The sequence below is a fragment of the Chelonoidis abingdonii genome, chromosome 15 (genome assembly GCF_003597395.2).
Source record: "Chelonoidis abingdonii isolate Lonesome George chromosome 15, CheloAbing_2.0, whole genome shotgun sequence".
In the NCBI taxonomy this organism is placed as follows: Eukaryota; Metazoa; Chordata; order Testudines; family Testudinidae; genus Chelonoidis; species Chelonoidis abingdonii.
The window spans coordinates 48,523,029-48,540,030 of NC_133783.1; the positions used below are offsets into that span (position 1 = coordinate 48,523,029).

Below are 17,002 nucleotides of genomic sequence, written 5' to 3' on the forward strand. Positions count from 1 at the left end.
GAGTAAGAGTGTGATCCTGTGAGGTTTAGCAGAGAAGTGAGAAGCCTGTGATATACAAGAGTCAGACTAGATGAGTGGGTGGTCACTTTTGGCCTTAAACTCTATGGGTATGTTTACACTACCCACCAGATCAGCGGGTAGTGATTGATCTATCGGGGATCGATGTATCGCGTCTCACCTAGATGCAATACATTGATCCCTGAACGTGCTCCCTGTCGACTCCGGAACTCCAGCAGGGTGAGAGACAGAAGTGGAGTCGACAGGAGAGTGGCGGCCGTTGATCCCGCGCCATGAGAACACGAAGTAAGTCAATCTAAGTTGATCTAAGATATGTCGACTTCAGCTACACTATTCTTGTAGCTGAAGTTGTCGATCCTCCTCCCTCACACCCAGTCTAGACCAGGCCTATGACTTTATAACAGAAAAGGATACAAAAAGCACAGGCCAAGCATCCTGAACCCAGATAAACTCTAACGACCATATGGAGGAGCCACGGGTGCACAGTACCTGGTGGGAGGCACCCAGCACTCATTAGGCTCAGGCCCGTATCCACTGTGTAAACCAGGAGGAATCAGTTATTTTCTGTCAAGGTCCAAATTTCTTGGTCAAGAAACAAAGTCCAGACTCCAGAGAAAATAATACAAAAATAATAACAATAATAATAAGTAAATAAAAGAGTTTGTGGGCTGTTCAAAAGCATCTGGCAGTCCTGACAGAGGCAAAGCGTGTGGAGGGGGGCGGTATGTGGGATCATGTGCCCCCCAGATTTTCTGCAGTTTGAGAACTCCCTGCTCTGGAGCAGGTGTTGTGGTGGTTTCCTCCCATGTTCAAAGCAAGTCTTAACTTGGTGCATGCTTTTTATCTTCTTTACTTGATGAGCTAAGTGAGATGTGTAATAATAGGTATGGACTAGCAGAGTATGAAACAGAATCTGATCCAGATGTTCACCACCACGCAAATGTAACCACATTTCTTTTTCGAAATAATAATAAAAAAGTAGGTTTACTTTTTTTCCCCATGTCTCTACTTCTCCCCCTCCCCCTCCAATTCCTGTGTGGCTTTGCACCTCCTGGTTCTTTCCATGCCTGCAAAAGGGAAAGCTGAAATATGTTGACAATGATACTTCCTTCAATCCATTTGGAAGCACAAAATGTAATAAATTTCACCAGTGAGCCTCCACTTGTGAGATCTGCAGCCCCTAGCAGTTCAGAGAGTTTGGATAAACATCTGAATTTTGTACTGATCTTCTAAACCTAGCCTCTGAATGGTGAAAAAGTACCCTTGTGCGGCAGCAATCGCTCTTTGTAATGTAGGTCTTCAGGTCACCCCTACTCATATTCAGAACTGCTGTGGTTTGAAAGACAATTCCAATGCAGAAAAAAGCAGCAAACACAATTTACATTTTATTCTGGGGAGCAACGTATTTTCCCACAGTGAAAATTCCAGCGAGGTGTTGTTTAGCATCTCTTAGGATCACGACCAACACTGAAGGGAAAAACCCAGCAATTTAAATATGTTCATATGTTAATGTCAATCCCTATATTTTATTAATGCAATGAGAATATATAATTCACCTGGTATTCAGAAAAACAGATTTCTGGGTGCCTGCCTCAATATTTGCACATTATAAGGGGATGCAGGAACAGTCTTACTTTCCATACATCATGCAATTTAAAAAATGGGAGTTTCTTCCTTAATTTCTTTATTCTAAACCTTTTTATTTTCAGGCATGTAATTTTCACATTTATAGTGCAAGAAACATTGGGTTCTATCAAGATGCTCGAGGGCCATACATTTTTGCAAAGTCAGTGAGACAAATATTAATCATACCACAGCAGTACCCAGCAAAATAAAACAAAAAATGCACCGCATTGCATTTCAATTAACTTAATTAGCCTCTAAAGACAAAGGACCTAACCAAAGCTTTTTTTAGATAAGATCATTATTAATTTCAAAAAGGAGATGGTAAGTACGGAACTGCCTTGATATTTATCATTTGCATAGGCTGTATCATCTCAGGGGGATTCTCAGGGAACTTAGTGACAGAGGGGTATCAAAATTTGGAGAGTCTTTCGGCATCTACACTACAGCCTAAGTCAAATTATTTATGTCTCTCAGGGGAGTGAAAAAGCCTCCTCCCCACCACCTGAGTGATGCAAGTTCTGCATTTTCCACACTAGCGTTCCGTCAGGGGGAAATGCTCTCTAGCTGACAAAGCTTCCATCTATCGCAGAGGAGGAGTAATTACGCTGACAGGAGAGAGCTCTCCCATTGGCACAGTGTCTGGACCAGATGTGCTGCAGCTGCATTGATGTAACGCTGTAGTGTAGACTTGCCCCTAGTTTAAAATACATTACAAAGTAAAACAAAAGGAAACAATTCATCACCTGGGGTTTAAAACCTTCTTAATATGAAATTTCCCCAAAGTTTCTCTTTTGTGAAGAGAAAATGTAATTTTGAAACACTGACAGTGATTCTAATTGGACTGAAATGACGTATTGCTGGATTAAATGGGCAATGTGACGTACTTAGCATCAGAGACATTTGATGCTCATTTGAACAGCTCAGTCATGGAAGACCATGTATATTATAAACATTCAGGCTGTTGCAATTCATATTACAGCTATGTCAAGAACTGATTTTTAAGTTTGCTGGCAGTTCCAATTTTTTTGAAAATTTATTAAAAAACAACAATTTTCAGAATTTTCAGCGAGTCAAAAAGTTAGAAAAAATCATTTTGGGTTGAATGAAATGCTTCCTTGAAAATGAAATACTTTGTTTCAATTTTGGGCATTTTTGTTAATAAAAGCAAAGGAAACTTGCTTTTATTAGGGCTAGATTCACAAGGGGACTTAGGCACCATTCCCAAAACCATGATGGTGACGCACCCTCCTGCCCCCCATTTCCTCACTCACCTGAGATGTAGAAAACCCAGATTCAAATCTCCACACTTTATATGAAAGTGTGCCAGAGAGTAAGAATGATTCTGCAGCTTGGTGGTCCACACACTCACCTGGGTTTCAGTCCCTGCTCCAGTGAATATTTAATTATTTATACAAAGTGGAACAGCTTCAATAGGAGAGATTAAGACCCATCCTAGAATAGTCACTACCCTAGAGGAGAGATCTGAACCCAATTCTCCTATATCCCAGGTGAGTGCACTAGTCTGTTTAATATAAACAGAGGGGGACCCTCCTTCTCCTCAATGCTGTGAACAGCACTCCTTCTGAATCTAGGCTGGGAAATCTAAATGTTTCACTTTGAAAATGTCAAAATGAACGATAGAAGCGATAGATATGGTATATCTTGACTTTAGTAAGGCTTTTGATACTGCTTCACACGACCTTCTCATAAACAAACTAGGGAAATACAACCTAGATAGAGCTACTATAAGGTGGGTGCATAACTCATTGGAAAACCATTCCCAGAGAGTAGTTATCAGTGATTCATAGTCAAGCTGGAAGGGCATATCAACTGGGTCTCACAGGCATCAGTTCTGGGTCTGGTTCTGTTCAATATCTTCATCAATGATTTAGATAATGGCGTAGAGAGTACACTGATAACATCTGTGGATGATACCAACCTGGGAGGGGTTGCTAGCACTGTGGAGATAGGATTAAAATTCAAACTGCAGAAATGGTCTAAGGTAAATAGCATGAAATTCAATAAGGACAAATGCCAAATACCGTACAGACCCGTTTACACGTGAATCCGCTTAAAGCACGGTAGCGACATGCCTCCCAGTGCTACCTATTTAACACGCGAGACTCATTAACACTTGGTACAGGAACTTGCTATGTAACGCTACAGATTTGCTCACTAACTCACTGACATAGAAATCGACAGGAAGTGCAGAGCAGAAATGTGTTGTATCTCTTTACCGATATTGGTAAAGATGTATCACACTCAGTCATTGTCACGCTAGAGAGATATACAATATATAGTAGTTATATAGTAATATATATACTACATTAGGAAATTTTAACCATAGGCCTAATAATTTATAAACCCCTCGCTGGCTTGGAATGATTCATCCCCCATTAAATTTCCAAATTTTGTCACTTGGGCTTTCCTACACTGTAGAAGAAAAGCTAGCTGCAATAGACCGAGTAAGTAGTGGAGAAACACAGGCCAAAGTTTCAAAAGATATTAGGATTGCCAAATCTACTTTCCAAGGATGGCTAAAAAATGAATCTAAACTGAATGACTTTGTACAAAATATTGATTCTGCCACTGGGCCTAAGCGAAAACGTATGCACTATTCAACAAAACCCACAATAGACAAAGTCATGCGCACGTGGTTTGCTCAGGAAAGACTGAAAAGAATGCCGCTAAGTGGGCCAATTCCTCAAGCCCAAGTGACAAAATTTGGAAATTTAATGGGGGATGAATCATTCCAAGCCAGCGAGGGGTTTATAAATCGTTTTAAAAAGTGTCATGGCATAGTGCAGGTATCGATTTCTGGAGACAGCTTTCATAACCCTCGCTGCTTTAATCACTTCAATAGAGCCAAAGTGCACGCTAACAGCAAAAATCATAGAATCATAGAATCAAAAGGTTGGAAGGGACCTCATGAGGTCATCTAGTCCAACCCCCTGCTAAAGGCAGGACCATTTTCCCTAAATAATCCCAGCCAGGGTGCGGTCTAGCCGGACTTTAAATAGCTCTAAAGATGGAGATTCTACCACCTCCCTAGGTAACCCATTCCAATACTTCACCACTCTCCTAGTCAGAAAGTTTTTTCTAATATCCAGCCTCGACTTCTGCAACTGCAACTTCAAACCATTGCTCCTTGTTCTGTCCTCCGTCACCACTGAGAACAGCCTAGCTCCCTCCTCCTTGGAGCATCCCTTCAAGTAGTTGAAGGTTGCTATCAAATCCCCCCTTAGTCTTCTCTTCTGCAGGCTAAATAAGCCCAGTTCCTTCAGTCTCTCTTCATAAGTCATGTGCTCTAGTCCTCTAATCATTTTTGTTGCCCTCCGCTGGACTCTCTCCAATTGTTCCACGTCCTTTTTGTAGTGTGGCGCCCAAAACTGGACACAATATTCCAGATGCGGCCTCACCAGTGCCGAATAGAGGGGAATAATCACATCCCTCGATCTGCTGGCAACACTCCTACTAATACAGCCCAGTATGCTATTAGCCTTTTTGGCTACAAGAGCACACTGTAGGCTCATGTTCAACTTTCCATCTACCGTAACCCCAAGATCCTTTTCTTCAGCACTGCTACTTAGCCAAACAGTCCCCAGCCTGTAGCAGTGCATGGTGTTTTTCTGTCCTAAGTGCAGGACTTTGCACTTGTCCTTGTTGAACTTCATGAGGTTCAAAAATGCTTGATGATGAGACATTTTCGATGACTGGTTCCACAACAGCTTTGTTCCAGGTGTTCATAAGAATCTGTGGTCAAAGAAACTTGAAGCCAAAGCACTTTTACTATTTGACAATTGTCCAGCCCATCCTCCAGCCGTATCACTGGTATCAAGCGATGGAAACATTTGAGTGCTATACCTACCATTCAACACATCAAAAATTCAACCTTTAGACCAGGGCGTTATTCAGAATTTTAAAAACAATTATCATCGGGAGCTGATTTCGGCAATCGTGTCATGCCCGTCTTCAGGCATTTCCGAAATGCCTGAAACAGTTAAACATGAAGGAAATTATTTATTTAATTTAAAAAGTCCCTTGAAAACTGCTGAATGAAGGCTCTCGGTGATGCTTTTTCTGTCAAAGACGGCTCAGACTCAGAAAACTCCAGCAGTGGTACTGATTCAGAGCCAGACTTTGAAGCATTTTCAGAAGAAGAGGTCCTACAAACACACACACAGACAAAAGAAGATAAAAATAAACTCTTTGGATACATTGTCGGAAATCATTACCGATTGGCTGGAGACGGATGAAGATTGCCCAACTTCAGAATTTCTGTCCGAGGAAGAAATATTAATGGGATGCAAGGCTACGTCGGACCGCGAAAGTGATGGCAAGAATTCTAATAATGCAGGCGTAAATGACAATGATAACGATGACGAGGATGTCGTTGAAAAGGTCAAAATTTTGCCCACAGAAGCCATTAGTGTTGTAGAAACTGTGGTAAGATTTATGGAGGAGCAAAATGCGGAAAATATCGAAATCATTCATCTGCGGTGAATGACAGACTTCATAAGAAAGAAAGAAAAATGCGAGCCAGAAAGACCAGAAAATAATGGCATTTTTTTCAAAGTGAATCATAGCCACTTTTTTTCAGCATGGCCCTCTTAACCCGCAGTCCGTAAACACGCAGTCATGACAGCTTGACTCCCGACATCCACGCGTAAGCGGGTCTGTACTGTACTCCACTTAGGAAGGAGCAATCATTTGCATGTATACAAAATAGGAAATGACTGTCTAGGAAGCAGTACTGTGGAAAGGGATCTGGGGCTCATAGTGGATCACCAACTAAATATGAGTCAACAATGTAATGCTGTTGCAAAAAAGAAGACATCATTCTGGGATGTATTAGCAGGAGTTTGTAAGCAAGACATGAGAAGTAATTTTTCCTCTCTACTCTGTGCTGATTGGGCATTAGCTAGAGTATTGTGTCCAGTTCTGGGTGCCATATTTCAGGAATGATATGGACAAATGGGAGAAAGTGCAGACAAAGCAACAAAAATGATTAAAAGTCTAGAAAACATGACCTATGAGGGAAGACTGAAAAATTGGGTTTGTTTAGTCTGGAGAAGAGAAGACTGAGTGGGGACGTGATAACAGTTTTCAGCTACAAGGAGGAGGGAGAAAATTGTTCTCCTTAACCTCTAAGGATAGGACAAGAAGCAATGGCCTTAAATTGCAGCAAGGGCAATTCCAGCTGGGCATTAGGAAAAACTTCCTGTCGGTGTGGTTAAGCACTGAAATAAATTGCCTAGGGAGGTTGTGGAATCTCCATTATTGGGGATTTTTAAGAGCAGGTTGGACAAACACCTGTCAGGGATGGTCTAGATCAGTAGTCTCCAACCTTTTTACACCCAAGATCACTTTGTGCCCCAAGGCCCCGACCTTTTCCCAAAGCCCCGCCTCACTCACTCCATCCCCGCTTCTCCATCGCTCACTTTCCCCCACCCTCACTCACTTTCACTGGGCTGGGGTAGGGGGTTGCGGTTTGGGAGAGGGTGCTGGCTCTGGGCTCGGGCCAAGGGGTTTGCAGTGTGTGAGGGGGCTCTGGGCTGAGCCTGGGGCAGGGGGTTGGGGTGCAGGAGGAGGTACAGAGTGCTGGTTCTGGAAGGGGACTCCGGGGCATGGAGCAGAGTGTTCGAGTGCAGGAGGGGGTAGAGGGTGCTGGCTCTGAGAGAGGGGTCAGGGCTGGAGGTTGGGTTGCAGGAGGGGGTTTGGGGTTCTGGCTCTGGGAGGGGATTAGGGGTGGGGTTTGGGATACAGGAAGGAATATGGGGTGGGGCTCTGGGAGGGTGCTCAGGGCTGGAGTTGGGATGCGGTCTCTCACCGGGCAGCACTTACCTCTGGCGGCTTCCAGTTGGCAGCGGGTACAGCAAGGCTAAGGCAGGCTCCCTGCTTACCCTGGCCCCACACTGCTCCCAGAAGCGGCCAGTGCACCTCTGCGGCCCCTGGGGAGGGGCAGAATTTTTCACCCAGATTTTTTTTGTTTTGTTTTGTTTTGGCTGAAAAATGTAGATTTGAGACAATCTCTGGACACTCTATGAAGTTTTTAGGGAGATCATTAAAGACCTTCCTACATGTAAAATCTTTTCCATTGTGAATTTCCACTTTGTGGGCTTGGATTCTTCTGTAGAATTCCCTTCATGGTGATACATAAATAAATGAAAAGAAGATAGAGTTGTAGCTAAATGTACTCCATATAAACAATATATGGGTGTCTGACAGTGTTATAAATTACATGCCTTTAATTCTGAAAGCAAGAAGGCAATTAAAAGTGTAGGCTAAGAGGTCAAGTCACAGCAAATTGTAACTGACTCCAAGGAATGTAGGCAAAGCCAACTCTACTTTTATTAAGGAGCTTCCACGTCTGCCTTGTACTCTGTTCTATTCAATCTAATCCATAGTGCAATGTCCAGAACTGTATTGATGTGCTATAGTTTTCTGAAGATTGGTGGCAGAATTTAACAACATAAAAGATCATTCCTTTAAAAGGGTGGTGGAATCCAGTGCTAGATTTATCTTGATGAGGCCTGGATCAAGTCTAATCAAAGAGCCTGGTACAAAAAAAAAATCAAAATGCTCATGGCATTACTGGTTCCTATCCCATGCTCTGTATTTGTTCAGAGCATGTAAAATTTCCACTGAGGTCAATGGAAGTTCCTATCATAAAAGAATGCTCAATACACCATTGGATTTATATTTGCAATATAGGTGGAGAGACAAATTTTGCCTTAGGCTGTTAGCTTGTAACTCCAAACTCAAGGCAGAAATAAAGATTGACTCACAAACTCTCCTGGGGGGACTTATGCCCCACTAAAGATGAAAAAGTGAAGTAATGATGCTTTAGCATGTGGCCATGAAACCAATAGTCTCCAGCCAAGTTTTACATTACAGTGTTGTGAGATTGACTTTCTGAAGCCTGGAATGTGTAAATCCAGAACCCAGCTGCTTTCCCATGGCTTCAGTGTGTACTGGCAGCAGCTGAGGAGAACATGGACTCAGCAGCTAACAGCTCTCAGATGGAGGAGCATCACATAGAGAAGTAAGGGTAGACTCTGACATCATTGGATTGATATGCACTCTGTGTAGGATGCTACTTTGCTTGCTAACTATATTTTGAAGACGTGGTCAGTCAACAACATTAATATGGGCAATTCACTCTGTAAACAGGGAAATCAATGCGGGAGTACATGTGATTCACATTCAAGAACCAGTCAACCAACTGCATATATTTCAGTGCGTATTTTTTTTTCCGGCTCCAGGAAAAGTCAACAGCTTATTTGTACCGTACAGAACAGGCAGACAGACAGACAGACAGACAGACACACACACACATGTCATGCACACTTTAGTACTAAACACAGAAATAAAACTGTCCAGTGTCACATTAAATAGTTCTTATGATTCTCACCAGAAGATAGATTTCAATCAACCAACAGAACCATTGCCACTGACCTATATTTATATTTTTGCTTCATTATGAGCCACTTTGATCCCTTGCACCTGAGTAATTCATATCCTGAACCATTTACATAATGAAGACAAGAAGTGACATAAAATCCCAGCAAGCCCTTCTGGGAAACAGACAGCACAAACAAAAATGAAGAAGTCAGTTTGATTCACCTTAAAACAGTGTAGCTAAAGCTAAGGTTGATGTTGTTGTAAAGTCTCAATATAAATATTTACCTGGATTTAAAATTATGGAAGGAATGAGAGGGAGAAAAGGAATGATCCAAAAGCACATCACAGGAACATATGAGAGTTCTCTGCCCTTTGTTCATTCTGGTATTGCTGATACAAATCAAGCACCTTATCCTGCACAGTGCTGCATTCTCAAACCCCAGTCAACACTTCAACGGAGGCAAACAGCACCTTACTGGGTTGGTCCCCAAGGTGCAAAACAGTGTGGAACTTGGAACATGTTGGATGAAGAAAACAGACTGTTTAAAATGTGTAGCATGCTATCATTGTTATTTGTAATGCAGCATTAGGTCCCTATTTGTGCTAGACTTTGTACAAACACTCACTAAGGTATTGTCCCTCTGAGTTTACAATCTAAACAGAGGGTGGGAGCACCAGAGCTGCACAAAGAGAAGTGACTTGTCCAAAACCAGAAATAGCAGCAGAGGCAGAACTAGTCTCCTGAGACCCAGGCCAGTGCTTTGACCACTGAATCATGCTGCCTCACAACATTCAAACAGCTTCACTTTGCATTTGAATAGTATTCATAGAAGAGCTCTCTCTAAATGGGTGGGATTAGTCATAAAATATTCCAGGGGTGAAGGAGTATTGGCATTAGAAAGGAGGATTTAGTTCTTACTGTTAATGGTTGCTATATGCTGACATCCAGGGAACAATAACCCAAAAGTGATCAGGAAAATAGATTTAGCAAGACTCTATTCCTCTAGTTATGGTAAGCTTACATTTTCTAGCTCTGCTGACAGCATTAGAGAAATGCATTGGGGACTGCAGGGCTGCATTAGCTGCAATAAAGATTCTGTATTTGAAAACTTTTGTACCATTCAGAACAGAAGCTTGAGCAATCCTGGTATGTGTGGTGCCTGCCAAGCATTTTTTTAAAAAAGTAAACCCTGATAGTTCCCATTTCTAAATTTGTTTTCCATATTTAAAATGATTTTCTTCAAAACTACCACTATCAATGAATGTTCATTAGCAAATATTGGTCTTAAGATAATATTCTCAGTGCTCAGCTATTAATTTAGGCTTCTCTGGATGATGAATTAAATTCCTTAGCATTCTTTTCTATACATACTTTGCTTCTTTTATTTCTGTTACTACAGCCTTATGGGTTATGCAGTCAGAAGTGTTGTAGAGATACGTTTGTAGAAGGTTATAATTTAGAGACGCCCTCATATGGGCTGGTATTATGAACATAGGAATTTGGAGATGTGCCCTGGAGGCAGGGGTTGGGACCACCACATGGCTGTGTGCAGCAGCTCACTACAGCTCTCCAGTTTGTTTTATTAAATTTTATTCCTTTCTCATTCATTTGTTATTTAATGAACCCCAAGATCGTTACAGGTGTCTGTCTGATTTTGCTTTGAATATGGTTGTAAACCTATTCATTTACCTACTGTACAGTGTATTCCATCAAACAATCCATACCTAAGTGATGTTACAAAGGAATCTTGACCACTCATCTCTCCACTCATCATAGGAATTCCCTGTTCTTATGTACAGAACAAGTCTCTTTTGAGTACCAGTACACACTGGACCAACCTGTCACTGGCTTAGATTGGACCAGTGCACACTGAGCTTACACAGCCCCCTGTGACTTGTGTTGCTCAGAACACTGCCTATCTCATTAGCTGAACAGGGCCTTTTATAAAATTCCCAGTAAAGCTTCCTCTTTCTCTTTTGTTTTTACTTTAGTACGTTTCTGTCTGATTGGGTATGTCAATACAGTTGCTGTGTGAAATGATCTGCAAATTATACAATGCTTTATGGACATTTTCTCACTCCTTTTCTCACAATCACTTCCCCATCCTGCTCTCAAAACACTGATACTGAGATGAACACTTTGATTCCATGATCCTTACCAGCAAATGAGCAAGTCCTAGGAATATCAATTTGAGGGAACAGGTATTTCCCAGAACTAACACATCCACAAACATCCTGAATCTGTAAAAGAGTCTCCTTTGATCAAAACATGACCTCTTATATTCACAGACTTTGAGTCAGCTAGCCAATGAAGCTCGCTCATTTTTTGCTTGCATTCCTGATTTGCTACCAACTTGCTGTTCTGATGCCAATAATATTATAGTAACATGATTAGTACTAGCAATGGGATGAAAGAGAAACTTTTTATCTAATTCCTTCCTCCTGAACATCTAAGGTGAAGATGCAGCAGGACTCAGTCAGAAGCAAACCACACATGACTTGGTCTTGGTTTGACCAAAAAGAAGACTAAATCAGAGCCACTCTGGGCCCTTTCTGCTTATTATGTAAGACCCCGATTCAGCAAAGTACTTAGTATAGGACCAAAGAAAGAACAGACACACTCCAGGTGCTTCAGCAATGAACTAGAGAATGATCCCTTAAATCCTTCATACAACATATCAATACATGTTGTCTTACTTCACAGTAATGAAGTACATGCACAACCTTGACAGGACTACTCACATGCGTCCTTACATGTATGCTTAAGTGCCTTGCTAATTAGGGCCTAATTCTGCAACAAAGGCCCAGCTGGTACCCTCTGAGGGCCCTCTTAGGTACCTGTTGAAAAGGAATAATCTCTCCTTTTATTTTAAGTGCAAGCTGAATGTATTACTGGTTTAAAGTGAACATCCTACTCCTTTCAGAAACATATCCTCTGACATGATACACTGGAAGAATATCTAAAACAAAATCCCTTTGGTCATCTAAGAAATTTCAGAATGTTCACCTTGACTCTCTTTACCTAGCAAATTTCAGTGTGTATTTTACTTGCCATTTAAATGATCAGATATGCTATTCATAGACTCATAGACTTTAAGGTCAGAAGGGACCATTATGATCATCTAGTCTGACTCCCTGCACAACGCAGGACACAGCCCACCCGCTCCTGTATCAAACCTGTGTTTGAACCACTGAAATCCTCAAATCATGGTTTAAAGACTTCAAGGTGGAGAGAATCTTCCAGCAAGTGACCCGTGCCCCACACTGCAGAGGAAGGCTAAAAACCACCAGGGCTTCTGCCAATCTGCCCTGGAGGAAAATTCCTTCCCGACCCCAAATATGGCGATCAGCTAAACCCTGAGCATGTGGGCAAGACTCACCAGCCAGACACCCAGGAAAGAATTCTCTGAATGAGATGACTGGATGTGGAAGCTGTAGCATGTACGTGATCCTGCAGGGTACCTGAAAAGAGTTTTGTCTGCATGAAGTGCCACCTGATAGAGCTGATGGAAGAAAAGATCTGAGATTGGAGATGCAGGTGGAAACTCTGGTCGAGTTTAGAAGGGGGTTCGAGCAGATGATGGAGCAAAGAACATGATGAGCTGAAGGGAAAAGCGCAGACTTGCAGATGAAGCAGGACAAAGAACTCTGAGGGGAGACTGTGGGTGAGGAAAAGTGGACGGTGGAAGCATGGTGACGAAGTGAACCAGGCAGAGGAAAAGACGGGCTAGTGAAGGAGCAATAAGCTCAGGAACAGTTGTGGAGTTGGAAAATGAAGAAGGGGCACAGCAAGTGGCCCTGAAGGTGAGAGGGCAAGGAAGAAGAGAAAAGTAGCTAGCCTAATAAGGAGAGGGGAAGAGTCAATGGAGATGACACCAAATATGAGCCTCAGGAGGATACGGGATGAGTTGTAGAGGATTGCAAGGGTGAATAGGAATCGAAGGGACTTGCAGCCAGAGGGAACAGGGGATAGACGAGACAATCTCACCGTCACCAAGAAAAGGCAGGTCTATGTGATTGGGGACTCCTTACTGAGAAGAATAGACAGCCTGTAACAGAGCTGATCCAAAAAAAGAAGGGTGTGCTGTCTGCTGGGTGCTAAGATACGAGTGTGGACCTGAGCTGAAGAGGATCCTAATGGGAGCTAGAAAGAAATTTGCTGATTGTCCTTCATTGCAAAATGTATGATACGGTTAGATTCTAGCTGGACATATCAAGGAGACTATGCAAGACTGGGAAAGATGCTTAAGGAAATAGAGGCTCAGGTGATCTTCAGTGGGATTCTGCCTGTTCCTAGAGAAAGGCAACAAATGTGTGAACAAGATTATGGCGATCAACAGATGGCTCAAGCATGATGCTTTAAGGGAGGGATTGGGATGTATGGCCAATGGGAGACATTCAAGTATAGAGGACTGTTCTCTTGGATGGACTTCACCTGAGTAGGAGGGAAATAGACTTCTAAGGATGGAGGCTGGCACAACTGATTAAGAGAGCTTTAAACTAGGAAATGGGTGTGGGGGAGAGGTTGGGAGATGTCCAGATATCTCCATGCCAGATTTTTTAACATTGAGAGGGAAGAAAATGAAGCAAGAAAGGATACTGTCCTGGGTAGGAGAATGGAAATACAGAGAAGGGTACTGTAGATACAATTCTAATAGGTGATACTGGTGGTAGAATGTCTGGCCTAATCGGTAAAGAATTGAGTGAGCCAATAATCAAGAATTAAGATGTTTGTACACCAATGTGAGGAGTCTTAGGTAACAAAATGGAGGAACTAGAGTTACTGGTGCAGGAAGTGAAACCAGATATTACAGGGATAACAGAAACATGGTGGAATAGTAGTCATAGACTGAAGTACAAGTATTGAAGGTATGTGCTGTTTAGGAAAGACAGAAATAAAGGCAAAGGTGGTGGAGTAGCTTGTATATCAATGATGAGATTAACTGTAAAGAAATAAGAAGTGATGGAATGGATAAGACAGAGTCTGTCTGGCAAAAAGTCACATTGGGAAGAGATCTACTTGTGCGCGCACTCCCCCCACCCCGAATAGTGCTTGGGTGTGCTATGACTCCGAGATCTGATTGGATATGGATAGAGACCTTTTAAATGTTTTTAATGAAGTAAATACTAATGGGAATTGGTGATCATGGAGATTTTAAACTTCCCAGATATAGCCTGGAGGACAAGGCTAGAATAATAATAGGGCTCAGATTTTCCTAAGATAATAGCTGATGGATTCCTTCACCAAGTAGTTTAAAGAACCAACAAGAGGGGATGCCATTTTAGATTTGGTTTGGTAAGTAGTGAGACCTCACAGAAGAAATGATTGTAGGGGACAACCTTGGTTCGAGCAATCATGATTAATTCGGTTTAAAGTAAATGAGGATAAACTAAAATAGATTTGTGACTAGGGTTTTTATTTCAAAAGGGTGTGATGGGGCAAGGCCAGAATGGCACAGTAAAGTACTGAGAAACAGGTATGTTAGCCCGGCTAACAAATCCCTAGTACCTGTAACCAAATGGCAGTTGCTCCAGGTTAATAATCAAGGCACCTGGAGCCAATTAAGACCTTTCTAGAAGGCAGAGATAGCTACTTTAATTAGAACACCTGCAGCCAATCAAGGCAGGCTAATCAGGGCACCTGGGTTTAAAAAGGAGCTCACTCCAGTTAGGCAGGGAGAGCTAGAGGAGAAGGAGCGTGTGTGAGAGCTGGGAGCAAGAAGGCAAGGAGCTAAGAGTGAGAGAGTGTGCTGCTGGAGGATTGAGGAGGACAAGGCGTTATCAGACACGAGGAGGAAGGTCCTGTGGTGATGATAAAGAAGGTGTTTGGAGGAGGCATGGGGAAGTAGTCCAGGGAGTGTAGCTGTCAATACAGCTGTTACAGGAGCACTATAGACACCTGCGATCTACAGGGTCCTGGCTGGAACCCGGAGTAGAGGTGGGCCAGGTTCCCCCCAAGCCTCCCAACTCCTGATCAACACAGGAGGAGCTGATCCAAACTGTGGGTTTCCGCAAAAGGGGAAGATCAGTGAGGTGAAAAAATCCGCCAATAAGCGCAGACCCACCAAGGTACAGGAGGAACTTGTCGCAAGGGCTAATTTTAACTAATTAAGGAAATTAGTTAGGGAAGTGGATTGGACTGAAGAACTTGGGGATCTAAAGGTGGAGGAAGCTGGAATGATTTCAAGTCAAAGTTGCAGAAACTATCAGAAGCCTGGCATCCCAAGAAAGGGGGGAAAAATTCATAGGCAGGAGTGTTAGACCAAGCTACTTGAGCAAGCATCTCAGAGAGGTGATTAAGAAAAAGCAGAAAGCCTACAAGGAATGGAAGATGGGATGATCAGGAAGGAAAGCTATGTTATATGAGGTCAGAACATGTATGGATAGTTAAAAGCCAAAATCCATGTAGAGTTGGACCTTGCTAGGGAATTAAAACCAATAGTAAAAGATTCTATAGACATATAAATAAGAAGAAAACAAAGGAAGAAGAATGGACCGCTAAACACCGAAGATGGAGTGGGTTAAGGATAATCTAGGCATGGCCCAATATCTAAAAAAATACTCTGCCTAGTCTTTAATGTGGCTAATGAGAGCTTAGGAAATGGTAGGAAGACAAATAGGAATGAGGATATGAAGATAGATATTACCACATCCGAGGTAGAATCAAACTCGAACAGCTTAATGGGACAAATCAGGGGGCCCAGATAATCTTCGTCCAAGAATATTAAGGAACTGACATATGAAATTGCAACCCATTAGCAAGAATTTTTAATGAATCTATAAACTCAGGGTTGTACCGTATGACTGGAGAATGCTAACATAGTTCTTATCTTTAAGAAGGGGAAAGAATGTGATCCGGGCAACTACAGGCCTGTCCAGTTTGACATCTGTAGTATGCAATGGTCTTTGGAAAAATATGAAGAAAAAGTAGTCAAGACATTTGAGTCAATGTATTGGGACAAAATACAACATTGTTTTACAAAAGGTAATCATGCCAAACCAACCTGCTCTCCTTTGAGAAGTAACAGATTTTTAGACAAAGGAAATGCAGTGAATCTAATTTTTACCTTGATTTCAGTAAAGGCATTTGATACGGTTCAACATGGGGAATTATTAGCTAATTGGAAAAGATGGGGGATCAATATGAAAATTGAAAGGTGGATATAGAACTGGTTAAAGGGGAGACATACAACGTGTCATACTGAAAGGTGAATTGTCAGACTGGAGGGAGGTTACTGGAGTTCTCAGGGATCGGTTTGGGACCATCTTATTTATCTTTTATTACTGACCTTTGGCACAAAAAGTGGGAATGTGCTAATAAAGTTTGCAGGTGACACAAAGCTAGGAGAATTGCCAATACAGAGAAGGATCGGATATCATACAGGAAGATCTGGATAACCTGTAAACGGAGTAATAGTAATAGGATGAAATTTAATAGTGAAAAGTGCAAGGTCATGCATAGGGATTAATACAAAGCTATTGTTATAAGTTGGGGAGACATCAGTTAGAAGTAACGAGGAGGAAAAGGACCTCGGAGTATTGGTTGATCACAGGATAGCTATAGAGCCGCCAATGTGATATGGCTGTGAAAAAGCTAATGTGGTCTTGGGGTGCATCAGGCGAAGTATTTCCAGTAGAGATAAGGATGTGTTAGTACCATTATACAAGGCATTGGTGAGACCTCATCGGAATACTGTGCAGTTCTGGTATCCCGTGTTTAAGAAGGATGAATTCAAACTGGACAGGGTCAGAGAAGGGCTACTGGGATGATCCGAGGAAGGAAACCTGTCCTATGAAAGGAGACTCAAAGAGCTTGGCATTGTTAGCTAACCAAAAGGAGGCTAGGGGAAATACATGCTCTCTATAAATATATCAGAGGAATAAAATACCAGGGAGGAGAGAATTATTTAAGCTCAGTACCAAATGTGGACACAAGAACAAATGGATATAACTA

At 42.1% G+C, this 17,002-nt stretch overlaps 1 protein-coding gene across 2 annotated transcripts in view; it reads right to left on the reverse strand.

Annotated features, from left to right (window-relative positions):
* Positions 1 to 17,002, reverse strand: part of PLPP4 (phospholipid phosphatase 4) — a 111,375-nt gene that overhangs the window by 11,832 nt on the left and 82,541 nt on the right. The window lies entirely within an intron of this gene.